This window comes from Chinchilla lanigera, unplaced genomic scaffold (assembly GCF_000276665.1).
Source record: "Chinchilla lanigera isolate Chin_1 unplaced genomic scaffold, ChiLan1.0 scaffold00019, whole genome shotgun sequence".
Classification (NCBI taxonomy): domain Eukaryota; kingdom Metazoa; phylum Chordata; class Mammalia; order Rodentia; family Chinchillidae; genus Chinchilla; species Chinchilla lanigera.
In genome coordinates, this window is record NW_004955420.1 from 3,083,126 (window position 1) to 3,105,031 (window position 21,906).

The window sequence follows — 21,906 nt, forward strand, 5'->3', positions numbered from 1 at the left end:
AGGCGGTCCAGGGGTCTGGAGTTTCAATCTCCAAATCTATGAGCCAAATAAACTCTTCTGGATAAGTTCCAAGCAATAAAAAATGGACTAATACAAGTAAAGGAAGTAAAAGCAATGTTCATCTCTTTATATATGGATGTACTCTTTTTTCTTTGCAATACTTTAGTTGAAAACTTTGTCTTTTGTTTACATTCAAGTAAAGATATTCCATCGTCACTTGTAGTCAGAGTGGACTGAAATACTTGGCATGTACTGATTTATCAGTTATTACACACTGAAGTTTTAACTCCCAATCAACCATACACAAATGCAAACTGAAATCACTCTTTATTTTATTCATTAACAAACTAGTAATTTATTTATTCATAAACTAGTAATTTTATTTATTCATTAACAAACTAGTCAGTGAAAGAATGAGACCAAATTTTTCACCCAGTACACAGGTAGCAAAATGTTACCAATTCCCTGAGGAACGTTATTCTCTAAATATTACTTTACAATTTCCCTATTTTTTTTTACATGTAGAATTATTATGAGAGTGTATGCAAAGGAAAATAAGCCTACTGAGATAAGAGATGTAATAAGGTGGCCAGATATAGCAAATAAAAACACACAATGTCTTGTTAAAATTAAATTTTAGATGAATAATTCAGGTAATTTAAACAAATACTGAATATTTAGTATAAATATGTCCCATACTACACCCCTAGCACTGTACCCCACAGTATCAGTGTCTGTCCCTGGGTCCCGAAATTATCTGAGTTTGATTTCCTTCCTCATGATTTGCACTCTATGTAGGGCTGAGTGAGACTTGATTTTCTAGAAGGAAGTCTGGGCGGGGCAGAACACATACCTTAGTTTATGGCGCTGCCCTAATGTAGAAGAGTTCCTAGGCTTAGCTCAGGATTTCTTTTACCAGAATCCACGAGAGCACCCCAGGAAGGGAGGAGTCAGAAAAAGGGGAGACTTAGCTCGGAGGATCGGTAGTGAGAGAACAGGCTCGGGCAGGGCAGGAATGCAGAGTCTCCCGGAAGGAGGAAAACTAAGGGTGGGCTGCACCTCCAGCGCGCTGAGGGCGGGCACCTCAGTGCCCTCCCCGGCCGTTTTGTTATCCTTTGCAAAGTGTGAGCTGCGGGTGTGACAGGGATTGGGAGAAAAGAAGAGGGGAGGGCTATGGGAAAGTGAGATCCGGGTAGACACACAGAGGAGCTACTGTGGGGGAAATTAAGGAAAGAAATGTTTCATAGATCACATTTGTTTCAAAATTAAGCTTGATGACTAATGGAGGAATCAATTTTAGGGAAATTTTGAGCTCGCCAAGTTTTTTGAGTTAAAGTGAATAAGGGCACTAACAGGTGGATTCTGAATGATTCCGTGATTTATGGATTTATGAAATGCAGAAAGGACCACAAAGCAAAAGCACACCCATCAGAAAGCCCTCTGTAATATGGGAGCACTGCACATAAATATGTTTGACATCCAAAAAATTATCTCAAGTCCTAAATTGTTGTGGAGAGAACGGTATCTTGTAGAAGCTTGAAATGAAATACTTTCTCTGAAAATGTACCAAGCCCAGGCATCGTCCCAGCCCTGAAGCATTCTATTGTGAAATTTGAGAGGGAGCCAGGAAGCAATGCCCAAACTGCTGGTTCCTAAAGATGGTTGTCTTGTTCCATTCAGTGCTCAATAAAACCCTTTGAACTCTGTCGCCAAAACATCCAAATCTTATCTGGAAATTTCTACTTTACAAATGAGTCAGAGAGAAAAAGAGAGAGAGACAGAGAGAGAGAGGGAGAGGGAGAGGGAGAATATGAATGAATTTGCATACACAGTAGCTAACAGATGATGCCTGGCAGTGACCAGGCAAACAACTTTAAAATAGACATGTACTCTTACTCAAATTAAAAATGCCATATGACTTGTTTGTATTAGATTAACTGTTCGTTCCTTATAGAACCAAGACCAAAATGCCCATCACCGCTCCTTTTCCTGTGCCAAGTTCCTGATTATGCGTTAAGACTGGAGGGTGGGGAAAGTTATTTGCCTCCAGCTGATGCAGATTAATAACCGAGACACAGGAACCGTTTGGGAAAATAATGACTCGCTTCCTGGTCTGAACGCCAGCTCCAGGCAGTGGCTGACCAAACAAATACAAAACCATAAAGAGTAAAGTGGAAGCTTCCATCGAATCTTGAAAGGAAAATCTAAAATAAGGAAAAGTGTAACAAGCAGAAGGCAATTTTGCGGAACTCATCTCTTAAAAAGGAAGTGTAGACCAGCAACAACCATGACAGCAGAGCAGGATGAAGTAAAGGACTTCAAAAAGCGGTGAAAATAACAAAAAACCAAACAGGTCTTCACACTTAAAACCACTTATCAAACCACCGGGAGAGGAAAAAGAAATTAACATTAGCAAAAATGAATTGGCTAGAAACCCAAGACCCATGTTAAATGAATTAAAGTTTGTATCATTGTCTTTGGTTAAATTTAAAGGAAATCACTAGTATTATTTGCCATTTAAGCATGATGACATTATTTAAATTCATATAGATAGGATTTATTATTGTAGCAGTGTTTTTATTGTAGAACATTAATTTGAATGAAACTGTTTTTGGGATTTCATGAAATATATGTATATTTTTGATTTTTAAGACAGGGTTTCTATGTAGTCCAGACTGGCCTTGAACTCACTATATAGCTCAGGATGGCCTCACACTTACAGCAATCCTCCTGCTAATCAGCCTGCTAAGCCCTGGATCAAATATATTTTTGACATTTGTGAAGATAAACATATGATTTTTCTTTCTTTATAAAGGTGGTAGATTCCATGAATAGAATAGCTATGGCTAAATTTATTCTGTTGAACCATGACTTACTTTAAGAGTTCTAGGACTCCCTTAGGTAAGTTTAGATTTCCTTGCTAGGTGTCCCCCTAGCACCTCACACAAGGCCTACCCTAATATTTTCAGGGCTGGGGGCAAGAATACAAATGAAGGCCCACATCCCATATGTCTAAATATTTTAAAACTGTAAATCAAGTTAACAAACTATTAAATAAAATATGTTCCATCTTCCTCCTACCTTGATAAATATACCCTCAAAGCCACCTGGAAAGCTACATTCAAATTAGAATTTGCAGAACCCTCAGTTCTGTGCAAAACCTGACTTCAAGGAAAAGGGAGCCCTAGCCTCGGATCCTCAGTCTGTGGCACTCAGCCTTCCCTTCCCATTCCTGCCTGCATGTGGAACTTCATGGGATGGATTCTCTTCCATGTGTGCAGACAGCAAGTGACAAAGTTCTGTTTCTAGTTTCCTCCACACTGTCACCTCTTTGTAGATGCATAAGCCACAAGGCCCAGCTTTAGGAGGGTGAATCTAGAGAAGTCAGTGCTGCCTGTGAGGGCGGTTGGAGGGGTTTCAGCAGTGATTCTCATGTCCCTGTTGTCCTTGGTGGGTCTAGAGAAGGCTGTGGGCCTGGGTGGGCAAGCCCGGAAGGCCCACATTATGTTTCCCTGACTGCATTTAGTACAGAGGGTCATAGCTCAGGGGATGGGGCTACAGTAGGGTTCCTGGGCCAAGGGCAAAGGCCATTTCTGCTTAGGCAGAAAATCTAAGCAGCACTGTCTCCAATTGCTCAGTCATGCCGTTTATGTTTATTTTCACTTCTTTATTCTTAGGCATTAAACCCTATACAGGCAAGGATCTGCCTTTGTCACTTTTAATCACCAGTGCCGACATAGGGCTTGGTATCACCTGGCTATTATATTCAAGGGATTATAGAAATGTTAGTCATTTTTAAGCACTTCTTTAAAAATTCACATGTGACATTCATAAAAATTATGTTTTGGGGGTTAATGAATAGTTTTAATTGAAAGTCAGTTTAATACTGCAGTGATGTAAAGCTGGAGGTAAAGAGTGTACAAATAAACAGAACTCTTTCACATAGAACTGAAAAATTCTTTTGAATGATAGTATAGCACAGAGAAGATTTAAAAATATAACAAGACATTTAGGAAGAACACCGATGACTTTGTTAACATTCCTCACATTTTCTGTGAGAGAGAACACTGGAACCATTTTAAATTATCAATAACCGGACATTGATGGAGTATTATTAAGCCAATGAAATTACAATAATAAACACTAATGATAACACAAAATATACGTACAACATAATTTAAGTGAATAGTAAAGTGCAAAAGATAAAACATATAATTAAAAGAACCCAAAATTATTTTTATATTTGGACCAGATGGGGAAAATACAAAAAAATTGAATTGGTTGCAAGGAAATATAGGGTTCAAATTTTTCTATTAAAATTGTTTAATGATATAACAATGGCTCTGTCCAAAAATTAACATTACCTTAAAAATACTAAAAACATTTAGCTAGTAGATTTGGAGAAAGTCAACATATATTTTTTACAAATTACTGAGATTGTTTCTCTAGACTTTGATGTAACTATTTAGAAAAGTAGATTAAATTTTGTGGACACATATGATTATATACAACTGGATACATAAAATACAGATATAGTACTTTTATGTTAGATAAATTTAGATATTTTACAGAAAATAAGAGGAAGGGAACTAGCGAGGTATTGACATAGAAACTTCCTTTCTGAGAAATAAGGAACTAAGGACCTATGGACTGGAGAAGACCCAGACTACACTTAACAGGTGCCCTAGACACAAAGCGAGGAAACACATTTATTTGCTCGTTCAGCAGAAGTTCCTTGTGGGCCCAGCAGGTTGAAGGAGCAGGCGCTAGATGCTGGGAAAGCGGTGACCTTGGTTCTGACCACAGATGTGACTGTGACATTCGGAGGGCGATGAGTATAAGCAGGGAGTAGAAGGCTCTGGAGGACAGATTCCAGGGAATTCAGGTTAAACTCTTCTCCAAGGCAGAACTGTGCACGGGGGGACAGATTACCCTGGGATGAAGCAGATTCCATTTCAGGCTGTGTGACTCATTGGTGGTGATGGTATTTAAAAAGTAGGTGTGTGGTTGGACTAGATGTCTTTCAGACTTTGAGATTACCTATTTTTCATGACACTCCCCCCAACAAAAAGAAAGACAAGTCCTCGAGAGTCGAACAGAGGGGAAAAACAGTGCTCAAGACACATCAGCAGAGAACTGGTACGTTTGCACCAAAGGGTAAGAACTTTTGGGAGAACCGGTCACTTTAGGTTGTAAGTACAAGGTAGCGGAAATGCTGAGGTGAAAACACACATCTCCTATGGAGCTCATTTCTCCTCCAGATAGGAGACCTCATCAGGTGGCCTCTACAAGTTTATCTCAGCCTCACAGTGAAGCGCTCTTATCTTTAGATGGCTAAGAAAATCAGTTCCAAGGAGGAAGCTTCAGGAATGAGCTGGGAGGTCTATGAAGAGGTGGAGGCTGGAGGAGTTAACAGCTGAGATGCAGCTTGTGATAGACTGTATCAATGACAGTATTCTGTGGAGACAAGAACAAGGGCCCATTAGCTTCTGCCAGAAGGAGAGCCAGTGAAGTCTCTGAAAAGGGTGATTTTTTTTTCCAGAGGGGCACTGGAGACAAGGTTCTGGAAGCCTGAGTGACGGGTGTGAAAGGCCAGGAGGAAGAGCTGTCGAGGTCATGGGTATCATGTTGTGAGCCCGGTAGGGCTGAGGAGTGAAAAAGATTTAATGATGAGCAAGAGGGAAGGTACTGGGACCCAAGGAAACAAGAGGAAAGGGAGCAATAGACTGCAGAAGCGCTGTGCCTACCGGCCTGAGCACAGACAGCCCCTTTGTGCAGGGCCCGTTGCGGGGCAAGGGTGAGGTGCTGAGATCTGCTTAGGAATTTCTGAACGAGCAGGTCACAAATCGGGGATCACAATCAGACTCCTTCTTTTTCATCTGAATGCTTTGTACTGAAAGCCGGCTTTTAACAGGTGTTGAAGAACATTCTCAAAGAAAATTCTGTCACAAAAATAAAACAAAAGGGATACAATTCAGCAAAAAAGCCTGAAAGTTGTGCGTTTGATTCTTCGATAAATATTACATCACATCACCTTGAGATCAAAGAGGGCAACACATTCGTGATTGTTCTTTGCAAATGAGAAAAGTGAGATTTCAGCACTCCCAGAGCTCAGAAGAGGAGACAGAATAAAAGTGCAGGTTTTCTGATTGCAATTCCTAAATTGGACCTGTCAAAGGAAGCTGCTACAGTTTGTCATGCTCGTTGGCACTTCCTAAATGCTTTTTTAAAAAGTATATTCAAGGCAACGAATATAACACTGGATCAATTATCTATTATAATGCAAAGATATGGTAAAATCATAGATGGTGCTTTACTTTGATTTTTCTGAGCCATTAGTGGGACCAAAGATTATGTATAGAAGAGTGAATGTACTCACTATACATATACAGTGTAAATATAGTTCAGCTGCTTGCAGAGCAAATCTCTGTTTTGAATAAAGACTGCCATCTTTCCCTTGACCTGACATCTTTTCTGATTTTGAAGAGAAAAAAAAAAAGAATTGCAAAACAAGATAATAGGAGGGTAACAATAACTAATACATTGTAAATTGTTATCTCCAAATTAGTTACGCAAGTACATCTTACTGTTGGTCTCAGGACTCAGATGGGAAGAAATTGACAGCTCACCTTATATATCACCACTTGTGGGGAAAACTTTGCTAGAAGAACAAGACTTATTGATATACATCGACTATCACCAATTCTACACAAACTAGATAGGATATACTCCTTTTTATGTATTTCCTCTTTCTTCTGATAGTTCTTTTCTATGATTAGATTAGTATTTTTCTGTAATCTTCATTTTTAGGGCTACCAACATACGTAACCAGGACATAACTCCATTAGTAAATTGATCAATGTTGGTACTTCTAATGTCAAATGTAATAATTTGTTCATTTGATTGTGTCCTTTCAACCTGTTGCAGTCAGTACTTGCTCTCAATAGACTTGGATTTAATATGTGGAGATGAATTTGTCTGATCTCCACTTCTCAGTAGGTAATACTGGCACCTGGTTTTCCTTCCTATTTATGTGTCTGCATCCAGGCCTTAATTAGTCAATTCGCTGATATTCATTTCCACATAGTGAACTTAGGTCAGGCTGTCTTTTGCACTAATTATTTATTGATTAAATTAGCCAAAAATCACATATTTCTATATGGAATTACTTAATAATAAGATAGTAACAAAGATAAGTAACAGGACATTTTCCTAGGTTCTTCTGCCTAAAATATACCAATAAATGGAAGTTGAGTTGAATAAACAATAAAATTGAAAAATAGGTACTTGAAATAAGGAAATTATATCTTTTAATTTAAAACCAACTGATTTTCAAAGAACAGCCCCTCCTGGGTAGCACAGTCCAGGGTGTGTGCACGCATGCACTGCACCTCGTCTGTGTCATGTCCATGACATTTGGGGATGACATCAATTGATACAGATATGCAAATGCTCATGCTTCTTTGTCAGTGACCCAGGAGTTTCATGTCTTCTACTACCATCAATAAACTCTGGCTACCTTTTTTGCTTGCAAATAAAGTAATACGCCGTACCTTCACAGCTCTTGGCAAGCCAGCAGTTAAGAAGGAAGCCATTTAACCTAGGTGTTCTCTATTACTCAGAGCATTTAATAGGTAGAATAATGGCTTCCCAGAGACATCTACATTTTGTTCCCCAAAACCTGTAACTGCGTTATGCAACATGAGAAGAGGTCATTAAAGTTGCATATAATTAAGGTTGTTAACTATCTGAATTTAGGATAAGAAGATCATCCAAGATTTCTGAGTGATCTTAATGCAAATCGTGAGTTCTCTGAATGTGGAAGGAGGAGACAGAGTGAGTGTCAAAGTCAGGGAATGCTCTGAAGATGCCCCCCTGCTGGCTGTGAAGATGAGAAGAGGCCGGAGCCCAGGAATGGAGCCAGTCTCTAGAGGAGGGAGAGGCCAGCCCCAGATCATTCCCTGGAACCTGCACAAATGCTCCTTAGAATCTACCAAAGAGTGACCCAGAGGACACCTTAATTTTAGGTCAGTAAGACCCATTGTGTACTGAAACATAGTAAATTATGTTTGTTAAACTACTAGATTTGTGTACTTTGCTATAATCATCATACAAAACTAATATGGGAGGAAAGTGCTAAATATTTTGGGTGGGGAAGGTTATTTTTTTGTGTCATTGCTTATTTTATGCTCATACTTTCAGCATAAATGTTCTGATCTTTTCTGAGGAGAGTTCTGGACCTCTCTTTCAAACATTCTCCTTTTGTTGAAGTATTTCTATATTATGGTGTGTGTGTGTGTGTGTGTGTGTGTGTATCAGGTTAAAATTGATGGTTACCTTTTAGGTAAAATTCTGCCCCTCATTTCAAGCCTGTGCTCTTTTTGCATCTTAAATTTAACCTAATGTGGCTGTAAATGGAATAAAGTTGTTAGAAGGTAGTACAGCAGTCCCTTTTTCCTTTTCAAGTGCCTTTTTTTTTGCTAACAAAATGTCAGGCAGCTGTATTGGTCTCCATTTAACTTTTTTTTTTTTTTTTTTTTTTTTTTTGCTAATTCACGAAATCATGGAATTAAGAAAATGGGAAACACCACTATAGACTCTGTGGAATGTCATTTACTGATATAGCACTTTGTTTTTCCTTTGTAGAAACACACATTACATTTTATTGCATTATTTCTGAACTACATTGCCCATGTAACATGACTGCTCTGTTACAGAAGTCAATTACAAAGTCTGTTACAGTGCCTGACACAGGACAGATACACCGTGAAAAGTTTTTGAATGATGCTGAATTGGTAAATAAAAATATCTAAGAGATTATTTTGTATAAAATGATACTGTAATAATTAAAATTATACTCATCATGTAAACACCTAACTTGCAAACATCATGTATTTAGGACAAACATGGAGCCACTGCTTTTGTATATAACTGCACTTAAAACGATCTTTATGTCCTCAGATTGACAACCTCAAAAATACAGACAGTACCACTTATAAAATTCCTATATAACAAAATTCCTTCATAGTTCAGTAGCAATAGAAAGGTTATCTCTTCTCCTTGATTACTGTAGTATTTGTTCAAATTAGTAAATGGAAGAGATCTAAATAAATTCCATTTCTCCTTTACTTTAGCTCTTAGCAAGCACAGAATAGTACTTTGTGTGCATTTGGAGTACCATGGGGCCAGAAGAGATGTTCTGTTTTACTTTCCTCTCTCTTTCCTGTCCTACTCTGTCCCTTCCTTATTCAATTCCTTTTAACTCATGTTCTTTGGACTCTTATTTTAGTTCTGTTCACATTATATAATAAGCAACCACAAGTACTTTCTGAAAAAGGATTTATACACTGCTTGGCTCAATCACTGAGAATTGGGGCCCAAACATGAGTCTACATAACTGTTAGACATGTCCAGTGCTCATCCTCTGTACTTGATGTACCCTGATTTTCTTACCTTAAGAACAACATCTAAGGGTCATCTTCTCAATGGGTGGTTTGCTTAGTAACTATTTAAATAAATGAATCATAAATGCTTAAAGCCAAATACCCTTTTGGATATTATACTGTCTATATAATACTTTAAGAATGAAAATGATTTTGAGCTACAGGCAAATTTAAGCATATAGTTATGAGCATTCAGTAAATGATCATAAAGGACAGACATATATTTCCCAGCAGGGGCACACTATAATGTTCAAGAAGTTTCCCTATGAAATGATAGTAGGAGAAGTAGAATAAAGTTGAGTCAAAAGATATTTTAAACAGTCTTAGATTTACTTATATTTTTATTTCTAGCTATTCATAAAGAGTAGGAGTATGAGCTATGTTAGCTCTTAGATCATGGGTTAGTGCAAATAATTTGAGGCTTTATGAATGGTTTTTATCTTTTACTGTTAAACCTCGCTTTTTATGGGGTCAGTGTATAAAGGGGGAAGGGATGGTAGGAGCTTCTCTTAGAAAGGTGTAATGGGCAGCTTCTCTTAAAAGGGTGATAATGGGCTGTCCACTTTAGCCTCAGAACAGTTCCACTGCCTCTTCCTCAATGCATTCAGCTCACATTCAGCAACTGGTTCTAATGTACGTTCATATTGATACGTGTCTTTTTCAGGATTTTTCAGTTTGGCGATGTTAAGTAGTTTTAATATAACCCATGGTTCTATGTAAGATTATATCTGGAAAAGTGATTCACTGTTAAGTGAGCAGCCTTGCACACTGCTTAAAGAAACTGTTTTTGGAACCAGTAGGCTTAAGTTTAAGGTGTAGTCCTGTTACTTGCTAGTAGGTTGATCAAATATTTCTGAAAACTATTCAACTTTCCAGAATCTCAGTTTCCTCCTCTATTAAAAGGGTCAGATAATCATGCTGTTCTTTCTTTTGGTTGTTGTAAGAATTAAAGAGATGACACACATTGTTCACCTAATGAATGCTGACTTCAGCATACAAACAGTAAAGCAAAACAGAGTTAGACTCGTATCTATGTGGATAGAAGTGATTTCAGGTCAATAATAGAAAATTATTTTTTGCTAGGTATGAAAGTGAAGAAAGTGTTCTCTTCTTTCTTAGCTTTTAGAGATGAAGAATAAATAAAAATAATTTTAAAATCTCCATAGTGTGTCTGTCACCTACCTATATCTTTTTTCTTTTTATAATATTACTGGAAGCAATTCATACTCAGAGTGCAATACTGATCTCCTGACTATGGAAGAAAAATATTAGTTTTATTAATCATTTTCACTAAGAGGAAACACTTCCAAGCTGGGTATCATCTTTGACTGAGCCATTATTGATATCTTTATATCCTTTCTTCTAGAGAAAATATGTAGAAGGAGGAATTGAGTTTGTATTTGAAATCAATGGCTTATACCAGAGATAAATTAAAATGTCCTGATTTCAACAAAGTTTAACAAGGACAAATCACTCACAATTAGTAGAACTAATTGTAGTAAACCACGTGCTACTCATAAAAATGTATTATTAGATGAACATTCCAGGAAAAGCCTAACTTTATCTGGGTATTACCTTCTCCTATATTTATTTTTCCTTGAAGAATTTCTCTAAGGGAAAAGACAACACTAAATTTGATGCATTGGAAAGAACATCAAAATCTAAAATGTTACAATCTCAAGCAATAAACAATTCCCAAATTGCCAAGTAGCCCTTGTAGATTTTATAATTTCTCAGTATAAGAGAAATAATACTTTTATACCAGAACTTCACTACTAATAAAGAGCATTCTGATTTTTATAGACTAAGAATATTTTTTATAAATGTTATTGCTTAACTACTATCCCATTTCTTGAAAATATGAGTGTGTACTTCATTTCAGAGACAGTTACCTCATACTGTAAGAAATGAGCTCTCAGGTCAGCACTGCCTCTTCTAAGAAGGTAATTGGGTTCTAATGCAAGTTTATAACTGAACACAAATTAAAAGAGGGAAGTTGTTTTCTTCTGCTTTATTGAGAATTACCAGAATTATATGTAGAAAATGTATTTTCCCAAGAGGGACTTTTCAAACTTCTTTTGAACTTAAAATCACTGCCTTCCTATGAGAGATGTGAAGAGCCCCTTAGACAATCGGGGTTTAGTAATAGATTTAGAAATGAAAGTATGCAGAGAAGCAAATGAAAATGATTCAAACAGCTAAAGGTGTTCAACTCATAATAAGAGAAATACAAATTTGTCTTATACTTTGATTTTTAAAATTTCTTATGATGGAAAAGTTCTAAATTTTGGTAACATGCTATGCTGAGCATAAAGAAAAATATGCTTGCTTATGCATAGATAATGGGAGTGTAATTTGTCTCTATTTGTTAAGATTTCAAATCATATACTGTTGGATTCTAGTTCAAGCAATGGATCCTGCAGATAGGTGTGCATTCGTGCAAAATAGTATGCAAGCCTATTTACTACAACACTGTCTCTAAAAGCAGAATGCTGAAAAGAACCAAAATATTTATCAGTGGGGAATATACATCTTTACTATCAAGGAATATAAAGCAATCATAAAAAAATCACAAAAATGGAATATGTTATGTGTTGATATAGAATAGCCTCTAAGACTTATTTTTAAGCAAGAAAAAAATCAATGCATACTACCACAGTGGGGTAGTATTGCATATTACCACATTGATTTGATTTATTAAAAGGTAAAAGATAGTTGACCACATTGAAGGAAATTAGCTGAAGGATAGGAGTCCAAAGAATTACTTAAATATGTTGTCTATTCAAGAAAAAAGTGAGAGATTTCAAAATATAAAATGAAAGCCGAGAGAAACACAGCAGCCCTCCTCCCTGGGACAGGCATGCGTTGCGTGGGTTCACGGTGTGATGACTCGCCCGAGTCCCACAGTGCTTGCTGCTATCATCAATCAGTATGCACTTACCTAGAAGTCGCAAATCTATCACCAGTACCTACACTGGCACCTCCAGCTTCAGCCAAGACTTTTGGGATTCATTTTCATTTTTTCATATTCCTCCTCTGACAGCCTAAATTAACAAATGGCAGCGACAACAGGCCTGCGATTCCTAAATGGACATCTGCTCATGTAAAATCCTGTTATCTGAATCCTCTGTCTTAGCAGAACTGTGCCTAAATTAATCAGTCCACTAACAGCAGTCCAGGACCTGTTTTAGAATCCACCCTCAGAGTTCATGACACTAAAGCTGAAAGAAATACACAATAACTCAATTTGAAGGTATCTGTGAGGACAGCGGCCTATGGGAGCCAACAACGCTCAGTAAGTCCCTTCATGTCAACTGAGGTTTCCTGAGTGACATATGCTCAGGCTGTTAGCGAGCACAGTGCTTTAGATACTGCTTTTGCTTAAGTGGCTACTTGACTGCCGTTGCTGTAATACGTGTAAGTGATTAGAAAGTCAGTTGATTCTGAATTTGAGTTTAGTATTGAAGCGGAGCTACTTTGAGCTCATATAAAACTAACTTGTATATAGGTCTGAATGCAGTTTCAAGGTTATAAAATGATTAAAACAAAAAATAATCAACTTGTGTAAAATTATCATCTTTCAACCTTCACAATTTAGGAAGACATCAGCAAGTACAAATATTGTTTCCTTAGTTTACATTTTTCATCATTTTGCTTTGTGTTTAAAAGTTTTTATCATGTGTTTAAAATTTTACATTCCAACAGTGGTCATCTCAAAGCCAGCGTCCTAGGAAAATCTGCGCTGGAGAGTACTAAAAGGGGAGAGCACACGAATGGCATGCGCATGCATACACACAGTGGAGTATGTTAATGAAACCACCCAGGCTTCTTATTTATCAATATTTTAAATTAAATTTTAAAAACTCTAGCTGAATAAAATGATTCTTTTATTTAAAATATGTGCTTACTACTGTATGTATTGGTATGTTTTTTCCTAAGTAGTCCTAAACACTTATTCAGTAATATTTCAAATATCAAAAACAAGAGAAAAATCCAATAAATATAAATGAATGTGTCAAAATACACAAACAACTGTGCTAACTAGCTTTAAAGGTATATTATAAAAGCAATCTGTCATTACAGCAGTTTGCATAATTCTAATAACCCATACTGTTTTCTATTAATACCGTACATACATGGGAAAAAAGGGTATGGGCAAGGTACAAGTACTGAAGAGAAGAAAATTATCCTCACACTGTGCTTTTTCTTTCTCTTTAGACAAGGGTTTGGTGCACTTTCTCAGAAGACTGTTTTAGCACAAGATCCCACCAACTTCCACCCAGCTAGAACAGCAATAGGAGGAGGAAGTGAATACATTCTGCCTCAGAGCATGTTTCATCCCCTCTGTAAATAAGACACACCAACAAGCTCATTCTAATTTTACTCTCTATTGTTCTCTTGTGCATAGTCTATTGTAAACCAATCGCTCCATGTCCTTTACCAAAGGTTGAATATCTTCTTTACCCTCTTCCCTTCAGTTAGGGAAGTGTTCAAAAGAACTCTCTTTCTGTCACACAGAAGTTCCTTTCTTTGCTGTTCTTTAGCACACAAAATACTGAAAACACTGTATCATCCAGATATTGTACCCTGTTGAATATAGTCATCTCGCAAACTCCTGATTATTTCCTTGTAGTTACTGAAGCTTGACACCTGGATTAAGATTCCTCTTTTTCTGATTCAACATCATCCTCAGTGAGTACAGATACACAGCTGTGAATAAACCCTTTTTTCTTTTTTGTTAGTATATTAGTATACTTATTAGTATATTTTGTTAGCATATACATACAGTGGTACCTTGCTTGATGAACACTTTTGATGGCCAACAATTTGGTTACCAAACAGAAGCATTTGGAAAATTTTGTTTTTGTTTGTGAATTCTACATCAAGTGATAAACACAACCATGGTCATCTTCTTTGCACAAACACGAACATGGCCATTTTCCCCAGAGTTGTGGAGTGAATTAAGTTTGTGAATTAAATACCATTGTATTTTATTAGTATATTACTATATATGACTATATTCATACATGACAAATATATATTCATTGTGGAAAACATACAAAATTGTTCTATGTATCATCTTGATCCTTCTTACTTTTGCTTCCCCTCCTCCTCCTCTTCCCTCGCCTCATCCCCAGATACCCTCTTATCCTATCCTGGATTAGCTCAGACACAACCTTCTAATAGCTTCTAGTCTTTTCCCTCTCAAATACATATCTGTATCAGTGGCTTTTAAACATTGATGATCAAGATCCATAGCAAGATATATATTTTACACCACCACCATATCCCCCTCTCCCACACACGTGCACAGCAGACACAATTCCTTTTCATTTTTCTCCTTTTCTTTCCCATTTCCTTCCTTCCTTCCTTCTTTCCTTCCTTCCTTCCTTCCTTCCCCTTTTCTTTTTTGTCTTCTTTCCTTGCCTCTTTTTTGTATCCTCTCCACCCATCTTTCTTCCCATCTATATTCTTACTTATAGATAGATATAACTACATATATTATAGAAACAAAATTTTCAAAGTAAAACTTGTCTTCAAATGCTAAATGAACTCTGATATTTTTATTGTATTGTAGTCTATCCATTCCATTCCATGATTTCACTTAAATATGTTAGTCACAACCTATCAAATTGATTTCACAACCTAGTAATGATCAGAACCCAGAAAATTAATACTATATATATGTATAGTATTGGTTTTGCTATATCACTCTAGTATGTATACCACATACTAGAGTGATATAGCAAAAACAAAACCGGGACTCCACTATTCCCCACATCTGAGCTTTCAGGAAGACTCTTACTGCCCAGGATAAAGCCCAAGGTCTTTACAAGGCAGGGCAAGAATGATCCCTGGCAACCTTCCAGCTTTTCCAGCTTCATCTCTCCCCATTCATTGTTTTCTGCCCTTGTTAACCCAGCAACACACAACTTCTATTTTACCCTGCTGTGTTTTCTTTCTTATTCTTTTGTATTTTCATCCCTCTATTTTCCCCTAAAATCACTCTCTTGGGTCATGGCAAAGAAAATGTCTACCACATGCACAATACACACTCACCCTCCCCATCCACTGAGAATCAGCTGCAGGATGCCCTGCAGAAACCAACATCTGTGAATGCTCAAACCTCAAGCATAAAATACTCTGCTACATGCATATAACCTACACACATCTCCCCATAGTCTCTCAGTTATTTCTAGATGACTTATAATACCTAATATAATATAAATGCTGAACATAATGTAAATATTTATAGTTGTTATACTGAATTAATTAGGGAATACAGACAATAGTATAAAGTTTGTACATGTTCAATACAGATTCAATTTTTTCCCTATTTTTTTGTTCTGTTGGTTGAATCTGTGGATACGACTCATGCAGGTATGGAGGGTTGACTGCAATTATATTTCAGATAGAACTGAAAGAAACAGAAAAAGCTATAATTTGGGGTTGAAATCTTATATTTTCTTACAGTTCCTTTTGTAATCAGCAGTGTTATGAGGTTGTAGTTACACAATAAATATTTCTGTATCCTCTGCTGATTATCAGATAATCTTTATTACAACAAAAACTCGTCTATTGCTTTCCAGCACCAGTTCCAATGTATTCTTCCTGGTTTTTGAGACCTTCCAGAACCTGCCTTTATGCCCTTTCCTCAAGTTCTCAATCCTGCTAGTAGTGTTTCTGCCACTCACATTTCAAACTCATCTTCCATCCTCCCCCCGCCCACTTTCCCACTGAGCTGTTTATCTTTTGACATCTGAATCCTCTTTGCCACAAGTAATTTATGCTTAATAAAGGCATTCATAGTGATCAACTTCCTGGCTATTGTGAAGACGGTCAGATGGGTTCATAGTGTTACAAAGTAACATTCCCCATGGTTTGTGTTCACAAATTAACATCACAGATGCCATTTAACTTTCTATCCTAAAACTTTGTCCTACACAGTCATTCCAGAATACTGAACATTTGCTAGATTTCTAATTGCCTTATAATTTTAAGACTTTTGTCAGGAGCTTGACTTTGCATTAAACCAATCTTAGAAGAACAAATCTCAGTCATATGGTGTTCTCTTACTCCTGTCACTAAACAAATTGATAGAAAATAGTTACACATGGTGAGAAAGTAGTCCTTTAAAAACTTGTGCTTGATTTCTTGGTATAACTTAACCCACAAGAAAATGATCAGTTTTTGACAGATCAGTAAGATCATCATCATCGTAATTATCACTGATCAAAACAAGTATGTACTCCAGAAATAATTTATTTCTGGATAGAAAGTATAGGTTGGTAGTAGCATTGTTGTATGTCTGAACACAATGTTCATAACAATTCATGCAAGATAAAGAAGGCACCCTTGGGTAGTGCAATGAAAATCTGTGTCTAATTTGTTATTACCTTATTCCTAAACACATGCCATTCCCTAATAGGAACAGAATCATCTCCTGAGTAGAAACAAAATCTTCTCCATGTTCGTGAATGTAAAACAAATAACTAGAAATTGAAATAGAAGTTTTCCACTAATGTTCTTCCAAATAAACTGAATCGAAAGAGTAACTATCAGCTCACTCTGTGCTATGCTCCTGCAAGCAAAATAAATGGATTTCATCTTCTAAGGACTAGCAGAATCTGTCTGAACATCATGCTGTACTGTGTATGGAAGAAGACTTTAGTGAGGCGGAGGGTGGAAGAAAGAGAAGGGGATTGTTGCTTTTATTTTTATTTAACTTCAAGAATTATGGTGATGAGAAAGCAGTCATTGAATCATTGGTGGTTGATTTCTTGGAATTATCCCACAGAAATGAATGATCACTTATTCATATTTAGCATCATCATCATCATCATCATCATCATCATCATTTCACTGTCACTGACCAAAACAACTGCTGCAGAAGATATTCATTTCTTGTATATAATGCAACTTGGTATTAGCATTCAAGTATGTATGACTCCACTGTTAATGTATGAGCTAGTTTATTTAGCAGCAGTAAATTAGAAATATTAGTTTGGCAAAACTATTCCAAATTTGAGAAAAAAATCATTTTTAGTGCATGTAAACCCCAAAATAGGATCATCAAATTGATTACAGTTGAGAATGTGGGAAACTTCAATGACTGGTTTGGTTTGATTTTCCACAATCACAGAGTTCACTGTATGTGCAAATCACATTAACATTTACTGCCATTTGTACAAGCAAAAAATGATCACCTGTAAACTACAGAAAATGATCCTGCTCATGACAAATATCTTGCTTAACTTCCAATGGATTGATCACTTATTTTTGTTACTATTTCCTATGGGATGTATTTAATATCTGAGGGACTACCAGTCAGAGGTTTTTATTGACCTGTTTCTTAGTATTAGCAGGAGGGGAGTCACTGAATAAGTTAAAATACTTTTTAAATGAATATGAGTAGACTATTTTAAGTGTAAATTTCTAAAGAGTACATTTTCAAAACAGTGAATCATAAATTGTTCTGTCTGTATACAATGTGTAATGGTCAGATTAGGGTAATAGACATCTATCAAGTGGACGCATTTTAGTCGAATTGGCAAACTTATAGATTGCTTCTCTAAATTTTCTTTAACAAGTCACACATGGATTAACAACAATTGTAGGTGATTTTAAAGAAGAAAGTGATGAACATCTATACTGATTATTCTCAAACTTTATCTGCCAGTAATTGACCTGAGAACTTAAAAATACCAATGCTCCAGCCATGGCCTCATATGGATTCCAGAAAATTGTCTCAGACTCCGAAAGAGTAGGCATGGAGGTCCATATATATTTAATAGCTTCCCAGGTGGTAACAATTACATTAAGAAACTGTGAAGCTTATGATCTTTTTATTGAAATGTGATTCTTTCACTTATAAAGAGATGTCAATTATAGTATAGGCTAATTTATTGAAAATTCTTCCTTACCACACCCTACCACCATGGAATAAAGAGAAAACTAGATTTTCCCTGAGATACTCAATGCCTGCTAGGAAACCCTCACTTGGCCCTCTTTCCCATTCCTCCTGTACTTTTGATTCTCCCTACATTTACACATAGCTTTCCCATGTTATGGGCACTGCACACAGAGGAATTGTTGCAACAAAGGAATTGTTGTTCCTTCCCCTACTGAGCCAGTGACTGCTTTTGTGCCAAGGGCAGGGGCTTGACAGGAGCCAGAAGAGTCAGAGCGCTGGGGTGCAGCTGTGTAGAAGCTAGAAAGATAGAAAGTATAGGTTGGTAGTAGCTACCTGTGTAGAAGCTTCTGTAGTTACAGGGGCCACCAAAAGGAGGAACTGCCTCAGGCATCCTTCACAGGTCCCACAACTTTTTAATTAGACTCCAGAAATGTTGTTCCTTTAACCAACCATCAAATCTGAGTGTTTTAAATTGTTTCATCCTTTTTATTCCACAAGGGATGGGATAATGAACATTGGAGGTAATCAAATTGCACTGAAATGTGTATGCCATCTTTCTGAAGGTAACATTTCAGAAAAGGAATCTTAAAATGTAGACATACTGAATTATAAAATTACATTAACTGAAAATTTCAAGTAATGCTTTGGAACTCGGGTAGCAGGGCTCTGTTTCTTGTCTCTCACTGGCTCCCTGAGGGCAGGGAGTATGTGTAATCTGTATTTGCATCCCCAGCTTCCAGTACTCTGTCAGGTGGAAACCAACGGTAAATGTTAACAGTCTTAGCAAACATTTTTCTTATAATTGCAAATTTTAATTTCTAAAGATCTATTTTGCTTAGTCAGTATGTTATAGAAAAATAGATAACTTTGTTATTTTATTTTAAGGTTAAGCAAGGCAATCATTTTATATTTTCCTACCATGTAAATTTGCTAATATTCAAATATCATTTATCATCAAATATTTATGCATTATGGTGTCCCTGGATGGACCAAAGATGGCAGCAATCAAACTAAAAACTAAAATGTCTAATCTTCAAAACACAATCTTCAGCAGTCAGTTTATACCTGGCAACTAAGAAAAAATGAAGCGTTTCTACTGTAATAATTTGTACATTTAAGTGAACTAGTAACTTTTTGTCAGAAGCAATTAATAGTTTAAAATAGTATATGATTTGGATCACTGCTTCTGAAAAGGGGAGTAAAGTCGAAAATAATGTATTATTTTGAAAGTTATTTCAATTTTAAAAACCATTAAAAGGAGTAAAAATTTGTAATGTTAATTGAGAAAGAAGAGGACAATGGATTTTTAAAAAATTGTTAGTAGTCATGGATTTAAGCAAAACTCTTTGGAGTGCAAAAGTTTTAAACTACATACATACTATGCAAGGGGAATGAGGTATTTGAGAATTGCCAAGACAACCTCTACATGAATTTAAAGCCCATCATGTTTTTCAGAAAGTAGTTCTTGATAGCCTGTGTGAAAGTATCTTCCAGCTAAGTGCTAGTCATTATTATTTCTATTGTGTTCTAAGAGGTTAAGAAAATTTCCCAAAGTCACATAGCAATTAGGCATCAGAAACAATATCAACCACAGGTAATCTGACTCCACATTCAGTATTCTGTTCATCGCAGCTCTGGACACATGTGGCCACCTAAGGACTATCGGGCTAGACTTATGCAACTGCTTGTGCTGATTTGCTTGTGATGATAGCAGGCATTTGAGAACTTACTAGTGCTTTGGTACAGATCCAGTCCAGTATATGGGACAGGAACATGGACCTTATTTGGAAACTTATTTAAAATAGGGCATCTGGTGTCTTGCTATAGACTTAATATACCAGAATTTGTATTTTTAACAAGATTTCTATACAATCCTTATGTACCTTAAATATGAAAAGCAGTAGTGTAAAGAATTCCAGATATTCAATTAGGGCACCTAGATTTCATCACAGTCCCTCCACAGACTAACTGTGACACTTCAAATTATTTAACTTTTTAGAACACTAGTGTCTTTATCTATAAAATGGGAATGATAATGATAATATTTACCTTAGTGTTTTTTTCCATAATTATATGAATAAAATCTTTGGAGCCCAAAAGTCTATAAAATGCATACCGAGTCCATATTCAAACCCAGAAATGTGCAATATGACAGTTCAGACACTCAGAGACTTTGGTAAACTCTTAATTTGCTGATTAGGTTGCACAAGAAATACCTGTTAGAATCCATTTAAATTAAGCTTTCTGGGATATCCACATTTTTATGCCCTAGAGATTTGCTACAGAATTATTCTCAGCAGAGCAATTATAGGTGAGGCTGCCCTATAATGAGATATCTTTGCTACTTCATTAAATAAACCCCCTTGAATGGGCTCCAAAATGGGCCTGCCTCATACCAAATTCCATTACACTGGAAGTAATCTTATAAGAAGGTCCTGGTGCGGGTTCAATAGTCCTGGATACCTAATGTTTACCATAAAGGGAATGTGTTCTAGAACAAGGTTTCTAAAAACCTAGTTCTCAGATCTGTGCTTCAGTGATTCAAGGGGAAATAAAAATTAAAGATAGCTTAGTAAGCTTTCTATAAAATTAAAATGTAATCTGTTTTAAAAACATCCTTTATTATGAAAGTATAACCTTTTCTTTTTTTCTACTTTTTGGTGTTAAACTTCTCCATATTTTATGAAATAATGATCGCAGATAGTAATTTTTATAAGGTTTTTGCACAATATAAATGCAACCCACTTCCCAATTCACGTTTTTCAACCTAGCAGTTTTTTTGTTTTGTTTTTATTTTAAAGAGAGTAGTGAAAAAAGAACAATAGCAAAATACCAACATCACAGACATAAACAAAACAAAGCAAGGACATTAAAAATGATACAGGGTTTCAAAACAATGATAGAAATTAATAGTGGTTGTTATATTAATCCTGTTATCTTCAACAAAGTTGCTCAGATTACCAGATATAAGAATGGAAGATTGTTCAAACCACTAAAGAGAATGAAAAAAATAATTATCAAAGAAACATTAGAGATGATACAGAGTTTCACTAGACAAGATGGTAGGAATTAACCAGTGGTTGTTCTATTACATATTGTTGTCTTCAAATCAGTTGCTCAGATTACCAGATATAAGCATGCAAAATTGGTCAAAATATAAAAAAATTTAAGCATTAACTGTTCCTTTCAATAGACCACCAGACATTAGCAATACAGTTATCCCAGCTATCCATATATATTTTTTGCCTTCTTTCTTTCTTTCTTTTTCTTCTTTCCCTTATCCCAGTTGTTGCTTCCTTTGAGCAATTTCTTTCCCTTTCATAATATCTATTGTACATTTTGGGTTTTGTTTATTCTTTCAGGTTCTTACACTAGGGAGACAATATGATGTTTACACATGTGGGTCTGACTTATTTCCATTATGAGTATGGTCTCTAGTTGCATCCTTGAAATCCAAAAATTCTGAAGCACTGTATTGAAAAGACTATTTTAAAGGAATTTCATTCCTATGAAATCAGTGCTGGTCATAGAAGAGTATTAGAGGTCAAA

The 21,906-nt window shown here is 36.2% G+C and overlaps 1 protein-coding gene and 1 long non-coding RNA gene across 3 annotated transcripts in view; one reads left to right on the forward strand and one right to left on the reverse strand.

Moving 5' to 3' along the window:
• LOC102004284 overlaps positions 1-13,720 on the forward strand; it is a 31,453-nt gene extending 17,733 nt beyond the window's left edge. For both annotated transcript variants that reach the window (XR_260680.1, XR_260679.1), the window contains exons 3-4: positions 7,759-8,027; positions 13,662-13,720. This is a non-coding gene — a long non-coding RNA (uncharacterized LOC102004284). The remainder of the gene's footprint in view (positions 1-7,758; positions 8,028-13,661) is intronic.
• The window catches only part of Spata16 (spermatogenesis associated 16), a 223,398-nt gene that overhangs the window by 172,346 nt on the left and 29,146 nt on the right, over positions 1-21,906 (reverse strand). The window lies entirely within an intron of this gene.